The following is a 19966-nucleotide window of genomic DNA, read 5'->3' as shown; positions in this document are numbered from 1 at the left end:
ATAAACATAGTATGCATACTTGGTGTATGACATGTCTAGTGTTTAGAAAACATAGTGTACATGCTTGGAGCATGGGACAACTATTGTTTTAATTCAAGAATAAAGTTGATAGCTGAAACAGTATACAATGAATAATGTGTAATCATATGGTGATAAATAAAAGATGTTTTATTTATGTTCATAGGTTTTGATACCATATTGGATTCAATTATTATTTTGTCTCACTTTGCATGTTTTAACTTCTTGAATAACTAGGTCATTGTTCTGGATGACTAAGTTATTCAAACCATCCACAGTCGGTCATATGTTGGAAGTAGATATGAATTAACACTATCATGGGTTGGCTTGTGGAGGTCTAACATGTTGGACAAAGGGCTACAAAACTCATGAGTGCTCATAAGTTCTGAGTATTGGATTCAACCAGGCACTCATTGGAATCACTTCATGGATTTTATCACGAGTGATCATGAGACAATAATATCTTATATTCTTCAAACCTAGTGATATGAGTTGTTACTATGAGTTGGTTGTACATTGATTGCACGAAAACAAATTCGGTAACACAATGTTATAAAACATGCCTTTGTGTATGATTCAAAAAGTAGTAGAACAAGTCATATGAGTCGAAGTTTCTCCATTCTTTTTGCCTTCGGGATAAAAGTGATATCTGTGGGCCCCTCGATGATTTGATGATGACAAATGTAAGTGCTCGGCCAGGCTTGGACTGATTTGATTTGTTCAATTAGTCAGTCGTCATAAATCGGAAATCGAGAAACAACAAATGGACAGAGAGAATGATTATAATCCATGTCTCAGTCCATATGATATCTAGAATGGAGGAATATATCATCTCTTATCTAATGGACAAGTCATTGACAAAGGTCAGAGTTCATCTACAAGGTCAGAGTTTGATAGAAGCTTTTGAGAGCTACGATTACCAGTCGGTTCTTAAAGTCGTCCTTGCAATAATAGTTTTAGACTTATCCAAGTGGGAGACTGTTGGATTAATGTCTAAGTCCATAACTATAATTGGTAAGACTTGACTCGACCCGACATCTTCCATGTGGGTTGCATGGAATCATGCATTTGGATAGATTATAATGAGAGAAATAACACTTAAGGTTTGTTAATATATTATAAGTTCTAATATATTAATAGGATTATTCAATTAGTATTGATCAAGAATTAATCTAGGATTAATTAAATGATCAAAAGAAGACTAATTAAATATCTGGGTTGATTGTGTAAATCATCATTACTTATATAGTGGGCTAATGCTCCATGGATTGTCAAGTTGGGCTAAAACCCATAAGATGATCCATGGTGTATTTGTACCCATGGATCATGCAAATGAAAGGCCATGACAATTAGGGTTTACATGGTGTAACCCTAACTATATAATGATATTATTCTTGGAGAAATCCGACCACTATGTGTGTGAGAAGAAAGGGCTAGCCGATTTTCATGAAGTGTGATGTTCTCTAAAGTCATTCCATGTGCATTTGGTGTTGTGTGAACCATTTGAGGTGTCACACTTGGGGCACTAGGCACTCAACCTTCATGAAGACATTCTACATCAAAGATGTATGTAATTCTTACTTGATATATTCGTTTGATTCAATGTTATTATGCAAGTTAGCATGAATACCTTGGAAAGTTCATATTTGCATGTATAATAGAAAAAACATAGATCCAAGGTATTTAGGGTTGCATGTACACTTAGGAGTGTTAGAATGCTCAAAACCCAACAAGAATCACCTAACAACTTCTTTCCCTTATTTTCTTCATCATTCTGAGACTTCTTATAACAATCTTCTGTTGGCTTTCGGAACTTGAATTACCCTACTTGTAGTTGTTTAAAAAGAATTCTTCTTATAGAACTTCTTTGGATTAGAGACCATTAATGCTTTGTCCTCTTTTGAGAGTTCATCATCCAAAAAAATCATAATTGGAATCAACTTCTGTTCACTTCTTAGCTTTCGCAACCAGTGCCAAGGATCCAACATTAGAAACAATCTTCAATTCCTTAGTAACTCCATCTTCGTGAGATCTCAAAATACCCACGAGTTTTGCTAACGTATAGCTTTTGAATTGTTTATGTGCCTTCACTATTAAAACTATAAACTTCTATTTAGATCTAAAAGCATTCATGAGCATGACCTTCTGTTCAATGATACATCGATCGGGATTGTGTTTATGAAACATCCCAAAACTATGATCCAAAAATTTCGTTATTAATCCATTAATAAAACCATAAATACCCATCAATCATAAAGAAAATCAAGAATCATGTATCTCAAACATCATGTCAAGTAGTGTATCAAAATCATATGAGAAAAATATCGCAGTCTAAACATCCCATGCTGAAACTATGGTATGTGCCATGCGATCATCCCGAGCCCTTCCCCTTTCTAGTGGAAGTACCTGAAATCAAAACTAAAAACTGTAAGCACGAAGCTTAGTGAGTCTCCCCAAACTACCACATACCATACACATAACATGCAACTATGAGATACGGGCTCTTCCCACCACCCACAATCCACTATCTAGGTGATTCGTGCCCTGACCACACTCTGTTGTCTAGGAGATTCAGTCCCCGCCCACACTCTGTTGTAGGAGATTCGAGCCCCACCCACACTCCGCTATCTAGGAGATTCGGGCCCCGCCCACACACCGTTGTCTAGGAGATTTTGGCCACGCCCACACTCCGCTCTCTAGCATGCATACAAGTATCACACAGACAACAAGTATATCTATCCCTATCAAATAGTCACACAACTATACTCGAATAATAGTACGAAATTTGAGCCCGACCCACACTAAACTGCTATGAGATTTGGGCACCTCCCAAACTCAGCTACTAACATATCACATATGCAGGTCGGCTTTAGTGCCTTAGACCCGTCCTTACTGAAGGAAACTCACCTCTCAAATTGGATTCTGAACTCGTGCATGAGGAATCTCTGCTGGATGCTCCTATGAATCCTCGGCTCAAAAGGTTGCCAAAGATGGATGAAATCCCTGATCTATATCTTCTCCAAAATATTTATCGCTCCAAGATCTTCCAACTCCTTTTTATATCACAAAAACACACCCAAAACATCAATAAGCTCTCAAGAATAAAGCTCACAACGAATTAGGGTTTTGAAAGACAGTGAGGCTAGCCCTAAAAATGGGTTAAGTGGCTTAAATATGGTGCAAAACCCTTAAAACTAGGTTTCCACCTGGCGACCCTACTTGTTGAGTTAGGCTCTCAACTCACCGAGTAGGTCATTTACTTCCCGCATCCTATCTGGCATCTACTCAATGAGTTAAAGGTACCAACTTGTCGAGTAGCTCTTACAAAATGAATATTTAAATGAGCTAAATGTGTACCAGAAATGGGGTGTTACAGTTCTCCCTCATTTGTCTTAGACTTCGTCCTCAAAGTCTGTTGCATCTGGAAACAACTCCACGTAGTGCTCCCCTATCTCTTCCTCAGGTTCCCATGTCTACTCCAAACCTTTACGGTGTTGTCACTACACCTTCACTAGCTTAACCCTCTTGTTCCTCAAATCCTTCGTCTTGCGATCCAGAATCACCATTGGAATCTCAATGTAATGCAAACCATCATCAACCTGGATATCCTCTAGAGGAACAACCGCGGTGTCATCCACTAAGCACTCCCGCAACTAGGAAACCCGAAAAGTATTGTGGATCTGGCTAAGCTCTGCTGGAAGATCCAATCTGTATGATACCCTACCCACTTGGTTCGTAACCCTGAAGGGGCTGATATACCTGGGGCCCAGCTTGCCCCGCATCTGGAACCGGATGACACCCTTCCAGGGTGACACATTCAAGAGGACCATATCGCCCACCCGAAACTCTAAGTCCAAATGCCACTATTCGACGTACCTCTTATGCCGATTCAGAGCAGTATGGAACTTGCTCTGGACCTGCTGGATCGGCTCTGTCGTCTTGAATACTACCTCCATACTCACCATGACCCTCTAACCGACCTCACCACAATAGATTGGGGTCCTACACTTTCTCCCATAGAGCATCTTGCAGGGAGGTCGGTCTATATTGGCGTGGTAACTGTTGTTATATGGAAATTCCGCTAACAGAAGATATGTATCCCAACTACTATCGAAATCCAAAACACATGCACAAAGCATGTCCTCGAGATTCTTAATCGTCCTCTCGCTCTATCCATCCATATGGGGGTGGAAAGCGATGCTGAAGTGGAGACGAGTACCCATCTCATCATGAAACCGCTTCCAAAAATTGGAAGTAAAACGAACATCTTGGTCTGAAACCGCTAAGATGGGAACTCCATGACGTATCATTACTTATTGCACATAAATCTCGGCCAACTTCTCGAACGATATGCTCTCCTGGATTGGGATAAAGTGAGCGCTCTTGGTTAACCGATCCACGATGACCCATAACGAATCGACCCCACGTGTGAGCATGGGAAGCTTAGTAATAAAATCCATACTAATGTCCTCCCACTTCCACACGGGGATGTCTAAAGGCTGCATCTTGCTGTGAGGCCTCTTGTGCTCTTCCTTGACCTTCCTTTCGGTCAGACACCTCTCTACATACCAAGCTATGTCCCGCTTCATGTAGGGCCACCAGTAATCGGGTCGAAGATCTCTGTACATCCTTGTTGCCCCGGGATGGTTGGGAAACATGGACTGTGGGCCTCATCCATCAATATCGTTCATACTCCAACCTAGTACGGTACCCAAACTCTCCCATGCATGGTCAACAGCCCACGACTATCGTAATCCAAAGAGACCACCTAGTTTATAATCCGCTCGAACTTCTAGCACTCCTACCTCAGGCCCTTAACCCATGCCTCTTAGATCTGCTCCAGTAGTGGAGTAATCACTGTCATCCTTAGACAGATGTCTCGATTCAGGGATGCTACTGCCTTGCGGCTCATGGCGTCGCCCACTACGTTAGCCTTGCGCGAGTGGTAAAGGATCTCACAATCATAGTCCTTCACCACATCTAACCACCGACACTGCCTCATATTTAGATTTGGATGATCCATGAGGTACCTCAAACGCTTGTGATTCGTGTAAATGGTACAAAGGACACCATATAGGTAGTGCCGCCAAATCTTGAGGGCGAACACCACAACCCCCAGCTCTAAATCATACGTCGAATAGTTAGCCTCGTGAGGCTTCAACTACCTCGAAGCATAAGCTATCACATGACCCTGTTGCATCAGCACTGCTCCCATGCCTGTGATCGAAGCATCACAGTAAACTACAAAATCACCTACACCCTCTGGTAGAGTGAGAATCGATGCCTCACACAACCACTATCAGAGCGTCTCAAAGGCTGCCTGCTGCTTAGGCCCCCAGCGAAAGAACACCGAATTCTTGTTCAGTCATGTCAAAAGGACTACAATCTTGGAGAATTCCTAGAAAAATCTCCTATAATACCTTCCTAGACCCAGGAAACTCTAAATCTCAGTTAGAGACCTCGGAATCTCCCACTGCATCATGGCCTCTATCTTGGCTAGATTGACTAGAATACCTTTCTGGTTGATAAGATGCCCAAGAAACTACACCTCGAGCAACTAGAACTCACACTTGTAGGACTTCGCAAAATGTATCTCCCTTCTTAGTGTCTCCAGCAGATGTTCCTCATGCTGCTCGTGAGTCTTGGAGTAAACCAAGATATCGTCAATGAAAAATATCAGAGACCGATCCAACATCGGTTTGCACACTTGGTTCATGAGGTCCATGAATGCGGTTGGAGCATTGGTGAGCCCAAACGACATCACCGCAAACTCATAATGACCATAGCGAGTCCTAAAAGCAGTCTTCTGCACATCATCATCCCTGAATCGCATCTGGTGATACGCGGACCATAGATCAATCTTGGAGAACCAAGATGCACCCTGAAGTTGGTCTAACAAATCATCTATCCTCGGGAGTGGGTAACGGTTCTTCACTGTTACCTTGTTCAGCTCTCGGTAGTCTATGCACATGCGATGTGACCAGTCCTTCTTCACAAATAGGATCAGGGATCCCCATGCCGAACTGCTCAGCCTGATAAAACCCTTGTCTAGCAGCTCTTGTAACTGCGTAGACAACTCATGCATCTCGGGAGGAGCTAACCGATATGGTGTCTTGGCTATCGGAGCCGCACATGTAAGCTATCTAAGGAAGGGTGTATGATTTTGAGAAGCCTAGATAAAGTCTTATCAAAGCATCTCGTATCAGAAATTTGAACTTTGGTAGTGAAAGTCCTTAAGTATTGATTTCTAGAAGTCCAGCTAATTTTGGATACATGTCAAAGCTAGTGGGGGTATAAATGTTATGCTAGTACCAAAAATAATTGTTATGCTATCAGGATCATAATTATTATGGTAAGTGTTACAAGTTAGTAATGTTAATTATAGAGACACAAGGGTTTCAATTTGCAAAGTTGCATGGTTGAAAAGTTGTTTTGCTATAACTAAGGGAGAGGAACTTATATTTCATTTTAAATCTAAAAGATTAAATTAGAAGATTAGATTCCACATGAGGAAATCTATATATATATATATATATATATATATTTATATATATATATATATATATATAAATGTTAATTGCCTTCTCAAAATTCGATTATGATTACGACATCCCTCTTCATAGTTCGAATTGTGATAACATGGCAAATAGAAATATTATAGCAAAAGACTGGTTAAGTATCATGTCCTTATGTAAGACATTATGAATCGTATCCCATATGCTTCAGGTATAGGATTGATTGCATATGCTATAATATTCTCGTGTTCTAATTTTCCAAATGCCTAGGGAATTAAGGGGGAAAAAGGAATATAACTGGATATGACTAAAGTGGTTAAACAACTGTTAAGGACAATCTAAGGTTCGCCAAGGATTGGTTGCTTAAGGACAGTTGGAAGTATAGTAATAGATGAACCATATTGACATTATTATGAATAGACATGATTCTATCAATAATGAGTTGTCGTATGACAAATATGGAATATTTCCATAATGGGAGTTGAATATTAAGAATATATGAGAAAGTTAGAAACTTTTATGCAACAAGGATGCTCAAAAGAATGTATTTTGAATATGAGACTTCGCTTCCTAGGAATTGTCTTATAACAATTTCCAGTGGAAAGTTTTGTAATATCATTGGTAAAGTCTCTGTGACTTTTAGTACCTAGACATTACAAAAGAATCATTGCATGATAGCTTAGAATCTAACACATTCTAGCAGTGACAAGAATTTGGAATTCTTACACTGGTGATAAAGATTTGGAATTGAGAAAAGAGTTTCATTGAAGATCTTTACAGTTGATCTATTTCACATAGTAAGGACCATAGACACACATAGTGTGCATGCTTGGAGCATGCGATAACTATTGTTTTAATTCAAGTATTAAGTTGATTATTTGAAACATTATACAATGAATAATGAGTAATCAATATGGTGATTAAAAAAAAGATGTTTTATTTACGCTCAAAAGTTTTGGGGCTATATAGGATTAGTATTATTTTTGTGTTTCACTTTGCATGTTTTGACTTCCAGAATAATAAGATTATTCAAACTATCCATAGTCGATCATACGTTAGAAGTAAGTATGAAAAAAGAATGTCATGAGTTGGCTTGTAGATTCTCTAAGGAGTTAGACATAGCAAAGTTTGCTACAACATTCATGAGTGCTCCTGAAATAACATTTGAGTATTGGATTCAATCCACGCTCAACTGAATCACTTCATGGATGATTGTGAGACGATAATATCATATAATCTTCAAACTAAGATGTATGAGTTGTTGACTATGAGTTGGTTTTGCATTGATGATATGAAAATGCATTAGTAACTTAATGTTATAAAACATATCGTTGTGCATGACTTAAGGAGTAGTTAGTACAAGCATATAATGTCGAAGTTTATCTGTTCCTTTTATTTTAAGAGGATTAAACGCGTTATCTTGGGGCCCTCGATGATTTTGTTTTGATGTATGTGTGAGGCCTAGTCAGAACTAAACTGATGTGTTCTCTTATGTTCTATGTCAGACGAATCGAAAATCGAGAAAAAAATTGCAGGAGAATAAGTATGACTATGTTCCATGTGTTTATCTGCATGGATATCTTGAGAACAGAGGAATTTATGATCTTTATCTGAAGGATGCTTCACTGACTAGGTCAGAGTTCGACAGTGGCTTTTGAAAGCTTACAATTGCTAAGTCGGATCCTGAATTTGCATTGATAGCTATAGTTATTAGACTTATCCAAGTGGGAGACTATTGGATTTGGTGTCTAAGCTGATAACTATAACTAGGATGTATTTGACCCAATTGTAGCATGGTCCTTTTAGGTTGCCTTCACTAGTGCAAATTGATAGGATGGAATTTTGAGAATAAGGTTATCTATGATTTATTAATATATTATAATCATATTATTTAATTAGTATTGATCAATAATTAATTTAGAATTAATTTTGTGATCAAAAGAGACTAATTAAATATATGGGGCTTGATTGTGTAAATAAATGATTCTTATAGTCTGAGCTAATAAACCATGGTTATTTAGGATGGGCTAAACCAATGAGATAATCCATGGATAGTCCATGGAGGTTAATCCGTGGAGCCTAAGTAATATGAAAAGTCATTAGGGTTTACAAGGTGTATGTAACGAAGTATAATTTTCAACCAAATTTTCAATTTTAAAACATGGTAAAATTCTCCAAAACTTTAAGTATCAATGTCAAAACATATTTCAAATTAGTTTTTCACAAATCCAAGATCCATAATAAACATAACTCCAGCTCAGTGTGTGTGTGTGTGTACAATCAAACTGGTGCCTTCCTGCAATCCTCGAAGGTACCTAAAAACACATAACACATAACACGGTAAGCACGAAGCTTAGTGAGTTCCCCAAAATACCACACACAAATAACTAGCCACTCAAGACTATAGCTCTGTAAGACCCTCCGACCCATATATCTCAGTGGGACCCTCCAATCCCACAGCTCGTAGGACCCTCCGGTCCGGTCTGGTTAGGACCCTCCAGTCCCATGGCTCGTTGGATCCTTTGGTCCAGTCTGGTCGAGAACCCTCCGGTCTCATAGTTCGTTGGACCCTCCGGTACGGTCTAAATATCACATAACATAGCATACAACACATATATCACACATAAAATACATAACTCAAGAAAGCATGAAAGACCCTCTAGTCACACATAATTACCACCCTAGGTAAAGTATAGCGAGGATACTCACCTCGATGCAAGCAAGCTAATACTCCCCGTACATGAATCACTGATTTAGCCTCCGCCTAATACATGTGATGATTATTCTATAATTTGACCACAATTCTAATAAACTCATATTAACCCCTTCTAAATCTTGGTAAGGGTAAAAGACCATTTTATCCCTCCATGGTCTTAGTTACTCACATTTGGTCAAACATCTAAAAGTCAACCGAAGTCAAACTTGATTCAACAGTCCATGTTGACCCAACTCATCGAGTGCATTAGGGGGACTCATCGAGTACCCTCGCTTTCCCCAGAGACCTCATGAAAACCAACTCTACTCGTCGAGTTGACCTACTAACTCGATGAGTTACATCATGCACAGACTTATCAGGATGAACCCTAAGTGACTCAACGAGTTTATTCAGTCTCTACTCCTATTCAGATATTTTAGGGTAGATCTATCACTCCAACTACTAGATCTAAGCTCCTTAGGCTCGATTATCATGTAAAGCTTCGATCTTTACGTTCATGCATGGCATATTTGCTCCATAATGCCATTATAAGCTCCAAAGAAAGGTTAGATGCTCATGAGCCTGCCCCTAGCTCAATAAAGCTCTGATCTTTAGACTCTCAAGGCCTCCTATAGTCCAAATCTAAGGTTCTAACCTCAAATCATGCTCAAATAACTCAAGGACACAAGTTGATTGGAGGAAAACCCTAAGAACTCCCAGGAATGAGATCTAACGAAATATGTGAGCAAGTTGAGAGATTTTTACCTCTGAACAGATGCTAATGATAGAAGCACACTAGATCCACGGAATCTCCTTGATAAGATCCACAATGCTCCTCAAATCTTCCTTCAAAAAGCACAAGAATGATCAATTTGGTCTCTCTCTCTCTCTCTCTCTACACAATGAATGGGAAGGTTTAGGGTTTCTCTCAGTGAAGTCTGGCCGCATAAGTAAGCTATAAGTGCCTTTAAATAGGTCCCAAACCTAGGGATTTAGGGTTTCTCATTCCAGCGCCTACTTGGTGAGTCGCATCTCAGACTCGACGAGTAGATCATTAAACCCATGTAGCCATTCGCGATACGACTTGACGAGTCATAGCACCTAATCGTCATGTCACTCTATAAACTTCCAAAAATAAATAGTCATAATGATGTACCTGGGATTTCGGATGATAAAATTCTCCCTCACTCGAATCAGAATTTACCCTCGAAGTCATGCTCTCTTCATAATTCTGGGTGTTGCTCCCGCATCTCTGACTCCAACTCCCAAGTCAACTCGAACCCCCTCCGATGTTGTCACTAGACTTGGACCAAGGGCACTTCCTTGCTCCTCATAACTTTCACATTTCGATCCAAAATCGCAATCGGCCTTTCAATATAGTCCAGGCTCGCATCCACCTGAATGTCCTATAGCGGTACCACTTCCGTCTCATTGGCCACACACTTCCTCAAATGGGATACGTGGAAGGTGTTGTGGATCTGGCTTAACTTCGCAGGTAGCTCCAACTGGTATGCTACCTTGCCCACTCTGGAGGTGACTCTAAAAGGATTGATGTACCGGGGTCCCAGGTTGCCTAGTTTCCTGAATCATACCAACCCCTTCCATGGGGATACCTTCAGGAGTAAAGAGTCTCCAACTTGAAACTCTAGCTCGAATCATCACCTGTTCGCTTAACTCTTCTGGCGACTCTGTACCATCAGTGGCCTCTGTCTGACTTGTTGAATGTGTTCAGTGGTCTATAGCACTATCCCGGTGCCACCCATCACTCTCTGTCCCACTTCTCCCCAACAAATGGGAGTCTGACACCTCCTCCAATAAAGAAGCTCATATGGAGGCATAACAATACTCAAATGGTTTCTGTTGTTGTAAGAAAACTCAACCAGTGGTATGTAGGTTTCCAACTTCCTCCGAAGTCCATGACACATCCACGCAACATGTCCTCAAGTGTTTGTATCGCCCGCTCACTCTGCTCATCTATCTGCGGGTGGTATGCAGTGTTGAAATGTAGGCACGTGCCCAAATCCTCATGAAATTTCTTCCAAAACCTGTAAGTAAATCGCACGTCTCGATCTAACACTATCGAGATCAGCACTCTGTGTCGTGCTACCACCTCTCTCACATAGATATCAGCCAATCTTTCTGTAGAAGAGCTCTCACTAATAGCATGAAAGTGAGCACTCTTCGTTAGTTGGTCCATAATTACCCAAATCGCGTCAACACCATGCACCGTTCTTAGTAGTTTGGTTATAAAATCCATGGTAATATGCTCCCACTTCAACTGGGGAATCTCTAAAGGCTGCAACGGACCATGCGGTCGTTGGTGCTCTGCCTTGACCCGACGGTAGGTCAAGCACCTCTCAACTACCCATGCAACATCCCTCTTCATACAGGGACACCAATAATATCTCTTCAGGTCCAAATACATCTTGGTGGCCCCAGGATGGATCGAGAATCTCAACCTATGTGCCTCCTCCATGAGTATACCTTGAGCTCCACCCGTATAGGGCACCCAAATCCATCCTGAGAAAGTCATAAGCCCTCGACTATCCGTCACAAACTCTGAAACCTGTCCAATCACCTGCTCCCACTTGCGGTTCTCCGGTGTCAAGGCCTCTGCCTGGGCCTCTTCGATGGTATCCAAAACTGGAATCATCATAGTCATCCTCATACATATGTCTCGAATTAGGGAACTCTCTGCTCAACGGCTCAAGACGTCGGCTACCTCGTTAGCCTTGCTCGGATGGTATAGGATCTCACAGTCATAGTCCTTCACCACATCCAACCACCTCATCTGACGCATATTCAGGCTGGGCTGATCCATGAGATGCTTTAGACTCTTGTGGTCCGTGTATATGGTACACCGAACCCCATATAAATAGTGGCACCAGATCTTGAGGGCGAACACTACCGCCCCCAACTCTAGATCATGGGAGGGATACCTCATCTCATGAGGCTTCTACTCCCTAGATACGTATGGTATCATGTGCCTTCTCTAAATTACCATTGCACCCAACCCAGATATAGATGCATCATAGTAAAAACTCCCAGGAATGAGATCTAACGAAATATGTTACCAAGATGAGAGCTTTTTACCTCTACACAGATGCTAATGATAGAAGAACACTAGATCCACAACCTCCCCTTGATAAGATCCACAATTCTCCTCAAATCTTCCTTCAAAAGCATAAGAATGATCAATTTGGTATCTCTCTCTCTCTCTCTCTCTCTCTCTCTCTCTCTCTCTTTCTCTCTCTCCCTCTCTCGACAGAACGAATGGGTAGGTTTAGGGTTTCTCTTAGTGAAGTGTGGATGCATAAGGAGGCTATACATGCCTTTAAATAGGTCCTAAACCCGAGGATTTAGGTTTTCTCATTCCAGCGCCTACTCGGTGAGGCGCATCTCGGACTCATCGAGTAGATCATTAAACCCATGTGGCCATTCACGATACGACTCGACAAGTCATAGCACCCACTCGTCGAGTCACTCTATCAACTTCCAAAAATAAATAATCAAAATGATGTACCTGGGATTTCGGATGTTACAATGTAACCTTAACATTTGCTACATTATAAATAAACCACCTAAGAGCCAAAATCAGTTACATGAGTAGCCACAACATTCTTGGAGAGTGTGTGTTAGTTTTGTGCTAAATAACGTATTCTCTCAATCATCCTTTTGCATATTGGTGTTTGTGAACCATTAGAGGCATCACACTTGGGGTGCTCAAGCTTTCAAAGGTCAAGAACTACAAGTCCTTCTAAGAGGTAAGTCATCTAACTAGTTGTATTGTTCATTTGACAATTGTATGATAGTTAGGATGTATGCTTTGGAAAATCAATTGCATGTATAATTAGAGAAAACATAGATCCAAAGAATCTAGGGTTGCATGTGCACATAGGAAGTGTTATAGTGCTCAAAACCCAACGGGGTACATGCCACACCCCCGGGAGCAGTGGGACTAGTGATGAGGAGATCTGCAGGATGATTCACGAGGAAGTGGCTGCAGCTATTTGATAGGCGATACCGGAGATGTTTGGCTCTATTAAGATCACCCTGATTGAGACATCTAACACGCGGTATGCTTCTGTTACCGAGGTTGTTGCTGCTGCAGCCACCGCAACCATTGCCACTGCAAGGCCACAGGGAGGTGACTCGTTGTTGCTACGAGAGTTCAGCAACACAAGGCAACCAGAGTTTGACGGACATAGGATCCAATTGCTGCGATAATATGGATCTATGATATTAAGGTGTGTTTTTACACATGTGCATGCCCAGATCACTTGAGAGTTCGGTTTGTGCTGAACTAGCTTTGCTTAGGAGCGAAGGACTGGTGGAAGTTTGATACTACCAATTTTACTCCTGCTGACCATGATGCAGTGATATGGGAGAGGTTCACACAGTTGTTCCGAGATGAGTATGTTCCCCCGGTGGAGAGGGAACGTTTGGTACAGGAGTTTCTATTTCTCAAGCAGAAGACATAGTCAATGACTGAGGTTACGAGGATGTTTCACGAGAGGGCGTTGCTTTGCCCTGAGTACATGTCTACTGAGCAGGAATGTGTGAGCTGATATCTGAGCATACTGAGGAGGGATATATAGGAGTTCATGGAAAAATCGTCATACTGGACATTGGCTGAGCTTCAGACCAATTCCAGGTGCATGGAGATTGAGCTAGAGCTACATACCAGAGAGGAAGAGGAGTCTAGGGTTAGGGATAGGAGACTAGTGAAGTCGCAGCTGGTGACGATGCAGGCTAAGCCCGTTGATACGAGAGTTGGGGACCAGAAGGGATGCACTTGTGGAAAGTGCGGCAAGATTCATGAGGGATCGTGTCGCGAAAGGATTTTCTACAAATGTGGCAAGGAGGGGCACATGACGAAGGATTTCCACAAGGCGTTTGCAGTTTTCTTTCACTGCAACCAGACTGGATATCAGAAGGCTGACTCCCCTCAGCTCATTCAAGGACCAACACAGGGATCTGCACCTACTGCTTTGCGTGTTACTGAGAGTGGGCCAGCAAAGGTCAAGAAACCAAGGGTTCGTGGGAGATCCTTTCAGCTGATAGCGGAGGAGATCCGCACAGCACCAAACATCGTGGCCAGTATGTGTTCCCTTACATATGCTATTTTGAGTTATGTTGTGCTTATAGTGTGTTGTGTATAGGTAATTTGCATGTGAGTGTTGTACCTACTTTTCTGTTATTTGACTCTGGTGAGATTCGGTCCTTCGTGTCTTTAGCTTTTAGTTGTCACATTCGTATCTGACGTGTGGTATTGAGTCGGCCTCTGAGAGTTTCTATACTCAATGAGCATGCGGTTTTTGCTACTGATGTGACACACGGATGTGTATTAGAGATTTTTGGTGTTGAGTTTCTGATAGACCTGGTACCGATCGTGATGGGAGATGTTTGTATCATAGTGGGCATGGACTGGTTGAGTCAGTTTGGAGCTATGATGCAACCATCATATGGTGATCATACGAGACCCTAGTGGGGGAGTGCTTACGGTGTATGCCCAGGGTACCAGATTTGGATCAGCTTTCTGCTCCGTTGATAGAGCGAGACAGACTTTACAACAGGGCTGTATGGTCTTTTTGGCGTATGTGATGGATACGCAGGTTGCTACAGAGAGGTTGAGTTCTATCACTGAGGTTCCGAGAGTGTGTGAGTTTTTGGATGTTTTTACCCAGGAGTTGTCGGGTGTCCCTCTCGAGAGGCAGGTGGAGTTTTGGATCAATTTGGTTCCAGAATGGCGCCTATCACCAAGGCACCTTATCGCCTTGTGCCACCAGAGATGCAGAAGTTATCCTCACAGCTCCAGGAGCTGCTGGGGAAGGGTTTTATCACACCGAGTAGCTCACCGTGGGGAGCGCCGATCCTTTTTGTCAAGAAAAAAGGATGGTTCACACTGGATGTGTATTGATTACCGAGAGTTAAACAAACCAACAGTCAAGAACTATTACCCACTACCGAGGATCAACAATTTTTTCGATCAGTTGTAGGGGGCATCTTGGTTTTCCATGATCGATTTGTGGTATGGATATCATCAAATGAGAGTCTACGAGGAGGATATCCAGAAGACAACCTTTAGGAGTCGTTATGGCACTACATGTTCGTGGTGATGCCTTTCGAGCTCACCAATACACATGCAGTGTTCATGGATCTCATAAACTGGGTGTGGATTCCCATGTTGTATCAATCAGTGATCGTGTTCATCGACGACATTCTAGTGTACTCGAGATCCAGAGAGCAGCACGAGGAGCATCTTAGAGAGATTCGTGGAGTATTGAGGTTGGAGAGGCTTTATGCTAAATTCTCTAAGTGTGATTTTTGGTTACAAGAGGTCCAGTTCCTGGGACACCTAAACCAGAATGGGATATTGGTCGATTCGGCCAAGATTGAGGCAGTTATGATATGGGAGGTGCCGAGATCCCCTACTGAGATTAGGAGTTTTCTGGTATTGGCCAGCTACTATCAAAGATTTATCAGAGATTTCTCCAAGATTGTCATTCCTCTCACCAGGTTGACCCAGAAGGGTGTTACTTTTTCTTGGGGGTCCGCGTAGCAGGCCACATTCAAGACTCTTCACCAGAGATTGTACGAAGCTCCAGTGTTAGCCCTCCCCGAGGGAGTGGAGGACTTTATAGTTTATTGTGATGCATCTATATCAAGGATGGATGCGGTGTTGATGTAGAAGGGGCATGTGATAGCATATGAATCGAGGTAGTTGAAGCCTCATGAGACGAGATATCCCACCCACGATTTGGAGCTACGGGCGGTAGTGCTCACCCTAATGATCTAGCGCTACTATCCGTACAGGGTCCGGTGTACCATATATATGTACCACAATATCCTGAAGTACTTCATGGATCAGCCCAACCTGAATATGAGACAAAATAGGTGGTTGGCTGTAGTGAAAGACTATGACTGTGAGATCTTATATCATCCGGGGCAAGGCTAATGTGGTAGCCGACACCCTGATCCGTAGAGCAGCGAGTGCTACGACGTGTGTATGAGGATGACAATGATGACTCCAGTCTTAGATACCATTCAAGAGGCCCAGGTGGAGGCCGCGAGACCTGAGAACCGCAAGAGGTAGCGGGTGATCGGGAAGGTTTCTGAGTTTGAGATGGATAGTCGTGGGCTTATGACTTTCCATGGGTGGATTTGGGTGCCTTATACAGGAGGAGCTCATCGAATACTAACGGAGGAGGCACATAGATGGAGATTCTCAATCCACCCGGGGGTCACTAAGATGTATTTGGATCTAAAGAGAGTTTATTGGTGGCCATGTATGAAGACGGATGTGGCATGGGTAGTTGAGAGGTGCTTGACCTATCGTCGGGTTAAAGCGGAGCACCAGCATCCACATGGCCCTTTACAGTCTCTAGAGATTCCCCATTGGCAGTGGGAACAAATTTCTAAGGATTTTATCACCAAGTTACTAAGGACTGCGCATGGGGTTGACGTGATATGGGTGATTGTAGACCAGTTGACGAAGAGTGCTCATTTCCTTGTTATTGGTGAGAGCTCTTCTACAGAGATACTAGCCGAGATTTATGTGATAGAGGTGGTAGCACGGCAAGGAGTGCCAACCTCGATAGTATCGGATTGAGATGTGCGTTTTACTTCCAGGTTCTGGAAGAAATTTCATGAGGAATTGGGTACCCGGTTGCATTTCAGTATTGCATACCACCCGCAGACGGACGGGCAAAGTGAGCGGACAATTCAGACGCTTGAGGACATGCTGCTTGCATGTGTTATGGACTTTGGAGGAAGTTGGGACACCTATTTACCCTTGGCTGAATTTTCTTACCACAGCAGCCACCATTCCAGTATTGGTATGCCTCCCTTTAAGCTTCTAGATGGGAGGAGGTCTCGAACCCCCTTCTATTAGGGAGAGGTCGGGCAGTAATATGTGTATATTCATACACATAATTATACATCATGATTTAGTACTTTAATTACTTTTATGCCCTTTTTAGAACAAAAGATACTTAATTTTCTATGAATTATGTTTTAGGGACAAACGTCATGCATGGAGCAAAGAGGAAGTCGGAAGCTGGTAGCTGGACGCTGAAAGTTGGAAGTTTGGGTCAAAGCTCTTAAATGATGAAAAATATACCCAACATGGAATGGTGGCCTAACACGATCTGGTGACTTGAAGATCCCCGATCAATTTCGAAGACTTGTAGAACATGGGATAAACGCGAACACCATAACGTGGTGAACCCACCACGTCGTGGTGATCTGATTTCAAGAAAACTATATAAAGACCTCATTATCCTCCAAATTGGAACTTTTGGCTAGGAATAATTCGACACTTTTGGAGGAAAAACACTTGTTTTAAGGCTTGGATGCAAGGAATTCAATCATACCATTGCAAGTAGGAGAATAAAGGAAACCAATCTTTATACTTTGATTTTTAACTAGTTTTTACCATGCCAAAATCTTTGAATTTCGATTTTGTGCTCTTGTTTGCTGAAATCATAAGATAAATTCTCATGACTTTCATTTAGTGTAGGATGGATTGATTATTTGTGGTTGAATTTATGGATTGGATTTAATTTGTTTTGGTTATTTGTTGATTTAGCTTATCAAAGAACCTCAAGTATTTTTTTATAACTATTTTCTCTACTTATTGCTGAATTTGATTAAGTTAGTATGACTATCTTACATAGTTGAATTTGAATCTTATGATCTTATGAATTTCAAAATTGTAGGACTAGGGTTTTAAGCAAAGCCTAGGGTTAAGTAGAACAGTGGGTGAAAAGGTATAGGAGCTAATATACAACGACAAATCATGTATTGAATTAAATCAATAAACTAAATTGATCAATCGATTGTAAGTCTAATCAATTTGAATCGAACACTAGTAAACTTGTAAGTTTGTCCAGTTGATCACCGAATAAATAAGCTAGTTTGCTAAAGGATTAAATTAGTGAATATTAATTTGGTCATCATAGGAATTGGTAACTAAAGAAATTAAATCCATTGCACTTCCATAAATCAACCATAATGACAAGTAAATCTGAAGCTAAAAGAAAGTCTCTTACTCACCTTGGTTAATTAAAATTTTCTTCTCTTGTCTTAGTTTATTTTTAGCTTGACTAATTGATATAGTTAGTTCGGTAATTTAAGTTACTAGCCTTGGAAAAGTAAAAACAAAACCTTTTTCTAATTTCATTAGTAATTAGTGAGTAGTAGGATAAAGCAGATTAAATCACCGTTCCTTGAGTTCGACACTTGTTCTTACCATATCTATACTATTAAACAATTAGGTACACTGCCTAGTGTGTTTAATAGTCTCGTGAAAGAAGCATAAGTTTTATGAATTTAAAACTTGGAAAAATATATATATACATATTAAATACGCATCAGGCAACGAGTGATGGGTGGCACTGAGATAGTACTAAAGACGACTGAGTAGATTCAGCAGGTCAGATAGAGGTTACTGACAGCCCAGAGTTGTCAGAGGAGTTACGTAGACAGGCGACGATCCGAGCTAAAGTTCCAAGTTGGAGATTTTTTCCTCTTGAAGGTATCCCTGAGGAAAGGGGTGATCCGATTCAGGAAGCGGGGTAAACTGGGCCCCATATACATTGGTCCTCTTAGAGTGACCTCTAGAGTGGGTAAGGTAGCATACTGATTGGAGTTACCTGCACAGTTGAGCCAAATTCATAACACCTTCCACATGTCTCAGTTGAGGAAGTGTGTAGCCGATGAGACAGTGGTGGTACCCTTAGAGGACATTCAGGTAGATGCGAGCCTGAATTACATTGTGAGGCCGATATCGATTTTAGATCAGAAGGTGAAGGTGTTGAGGAATAAAGAGGTGACCCTGGTTCAGGTCCAATGGCAACATCGGAGGGGGTCCGAGATGCATGAGCAGTACCCCGAGCTAAACAAAGAACCCAACAACACCATGGCGAACATTTCTGAGCTCTCGATGGAGGCGTACAAAAAGAAAATTCGAGACAACACCGGTTCGGGGCTTATGCAACCCACCATACCCACCACTACCACATTTGAACTTAAATGGCACAACCTTACTGCATTAAAAGAGATTCCTTTCACTGGAAAGGATCATGAAGATCCTTATAATCATCTAGATAACGTCAACGACATCGCCGACTACTTTATTATTCCAAATGTACCAAGAGAAATGGTATTGTTGAGGATGCTCCTTGTCACTTTCAAGGGAGCCATGAAGGATTGGCTAAAAGGACTACGATCAGGCGCGATAACTACATGGGAAACAATGCGTGAATCCTTTTTGGAACAGTTCTGCTCTCCATCCAAAGTTGCTAAACTCAAAAAGGCAATTGATAATTTTGAACAAAAATTGAGAGAATCGTTGTACGAAGCATGGGAGCACTACAACGATCTAATTAGGAATCGCCCACAAAATGACCTCAATGTGCAACAAGAAGTGTTGATCTTTTATGATGGGTTAAAACTCACCACTAGACAACTCCTTGACTCTCAAGGCCCCTTAACAAAGAAATATCTGGCAGAAGTTAGGGAATTGATTGAAGAATTTTCTAAGCACTCTAGAGAATATCTTAATCCAAGGAATGACGTAACGAGGGGTTACGCTAATGCTGCTTCGGAAGAAATGTCGGAAGTATTGGAAATGCTACAAAACATGGATAAAAGAATGACTAAAATTGATCAAACAATCCATGATATTCGGGTTGGCTATGAAAACTGCAACCGGCCACATTTGACTAAGGATTAT

At 41.5% G+C, this 19966-nt stretch overlaps 1 non-coding gene across 1 annotated transcript; it reads right to left on the bottom strand.

Moving 5' to 3' along the window:
• Positions 1–19534: 19534 nt before the first annotated feature.
• On the bottom strand, positions 19535–19641 carry LOC144999235 (small nucleolar RNA R71). The gene has a single exon (XR_013660753.1). It is a non-coding gene; the product is annotated as a small nucleolar RNA R71 (small nucleolar RNA).
• Between the last annotated feature and the right edge of the window lie 325 nt (positions 19642–19966).

This window comes from Lactuca saligna, chromosome 5 (genome assembly GCF_052625555.1).
Source record: "Lactuca saligna cultivar CGN05327 chromosome 5, ASM5262555v1, whole genome shotgun sequence".
NCBI lineage: Eukaryota > Viridiplantae > Streptophyta > Magnoliopsida > Asterales > Asteraceae > Lactuca > Lactuca saligna.
The sequence above is the reverse complement of the archived record's forward strand: the minus strand, read 5'-3'. Positions and strand labels throughout refer to the sequence as shown.